Source organism: Octopus bimaculoides, chromosome 3 (genome assembly GCF_001194135.2).
Source record: "Octopus bimaculoides isolate UCB-OBI-ISO-001 chromosome 3, ASM119413v2, whole genome shotgun sequence".
NCBI classification, from domain to species: Eukaryota; Metazoa; Mollusca; class Cephalopoda; order Octopoda; family Octopodidae; genus Octopus; species Octopus bimaculoides.
This window is the reverse complement of record NC_068983.1, coordinates 160,727,515-160,729,559: the sequence shown is the minus strand read 5'-3', so window position 1 is coordinate 160,729,559 and position 2,045 is coordinate 160,727,515. Positions and strand designations below refer to the sequence as shown.

The following is a 2,045-nucleotide window of genomic DNA, read 5'->3' as shown; positions in this document are numbered from 1 at the left end:
TCAGGGAGCTGACTTAGTTATCCACCCCAATGTATCTAGCTTTTCAGAATAAAAGTTCAACGTATTTGAATTTTGTCAATAAAAGTAGTTTGTGACAAAGTAAACTTATAAATTTAATGTCTGTGATTTATAGAAATGGGTTTGTAATGTTAAGGGAGACAACTCTTCTTAAAAGTTATCTACCCTGAACAATTTATTTATTCAAAAGTAATATTCTTATATATTGATATAGAAGGTTAATCAATTCAGCAAACGGCAAATCTATATTGCCAAAAGGAAACAATCTAGCTATAAAGAAACGCTCTATCAGCAGTCCTTTTCAGCCAGAACTTCGCTACAGTTTCACTTATCCGTTTGAATTGAGCCCAAGTCCCTGTTCAAAGATGTGGGATGGTATGACGTCACCTTCACTGGAAACACACCCAAAGACCTTCATAGTTTGAGGGAACTTGGTTTTCTTGATACTTGGGACATTACATAGATTGTAGGAAAGCCTTTACAGTGTTCACAGACCATTGAGCTGCAGTTACGATGTCGCCATTTTGATATCCGGCACGAATCATCCTGATACAAGTAACTCTTTTCTCATCTTCAGATGGCTTCCAGTCCTCTATGTCAACTAACTGTCTCTCAATTACAATTCTAATTTTTACGCTCACCAATGCTATCGACTGTTCACCAATGCTATCGACTGTTCACCAATTCATACAGGTGTTCCTAAAAAAAAAAGAGACATAAAAATTAGTCAAATTTGACCCGAACACCTTGTAATTTAACAAATTCATCGTCCATATCAAAATATCTGATTTTATGAATTCATTTCAGATTATCACATTTTAATTAAATTAATTTTATTTTCACTTTCTGGATCTGGTGAAAGAAACTGCTCATGGTCGTTGTAGACCTCCTTAGACCGGTGTGATTCATACCTTTAATGTTTCTGCCGGTAGGATATTAGCCGTGAGGGAATTTGAGAGGGCCGACGTTCGGATTAGTGCAAGATCTGAGGCATTGAGCATAACCTGGACGAAGGGAGAAGAGGCGAATGGAACAAAAATGCCTGGGTGGAAGTAGCAAGAGTAAGTTCATCCAGATTTGAGAGGCAAAGGCCTTAATCGAAAAGGATCAAAGGTCTTTCTTGAACCATTGGTTCATGAACCCGGTTTCTCGGATTCTGTGGCATATGTATTCCCCCTTGAACGAGACTGCGGTCCATCACAGGAATACTCATTTTTCATAGATGAGTGGACTGAAAACATAAAATTAAGTGTTTTGTTCAAGAACACAGTTCATCTAGTCCAAGAATCGAAACTACAACCTTACTATCAGAAGTGCGACACCCCAACCACTAAGCCACGCACCTCCACAAAGGCCATTATAACAGCGGCAAAAAAAAGAAGAAATTAAAAGCAGAAGGAAGGGACAACATGCATGTGGCTCAAAATTTGAAGCGTGTCCGTGAATGACATAATGTTAATCAGTCGGGTGGAAAACATCTGTTTATGCGACAGCAGAACTGTGCTAAAGGTGGGAGCAATATCAGATTGTGGGACACGCTAGAGCGTCGTAATATATACAATATCTTCTGGCTCTGGAGAGAAGAGCTAGTCGTTGAGATGCGTTCCTTGTCAAGGATGTGTTTTCGCCAAGATTGTTTCTCGGTAATAGTGAAATCCAACATTTAGAATGAATTCGAAGGCTCTAACAGAGTGCTACATGTAATTAAAGTGGTGTTATTCGATGATAGCATAAACGTATTTAGGGATTATTTTACTAACAATGTATGTATGAGTAAATGAACTTAAGCTGCCGGAATTACTCTAATTTTTCACAAAATAGAGACGTCTGTTTTCAACGAAAGTGCAACAATGAATGACGAAGATGACATTGCACAATTTGAACTCAGAACACAGAAACCCGAAACGAATCCGCGAGGGTATTATATTCGACGTTCTAACAAGTGTGTCAAAGTGTCGCTCTGTTTATAAATTACTAACTCAGGAAAGACATATATATATATATATATATATATATATATATATATA

The 2,045-nt window shown here is 37.7% G+C and overlaps 1 long non-coding RNA gene across 1 annotated transcript in view; it reads right to left on the bottom strand.

Moving 5' to 3' along the window:
- Positions 1–244: 244 nt before the first annotated feature.
- Positions 245–2,045, bottom strand: part of LOC106872466 (uncharacterized) — a 21,740-nt gene continuing 19,939 nt past the window's right edge. Inside the window, exon 4 of the long non-coding RNA XR_001409778.1 lies at positions 245–717. This is a non-coding gene — a long non-coding RNA (uncharacterized LOC106872466). The remainder of the gene's footprint in view (positions 718–2,045) is intronic.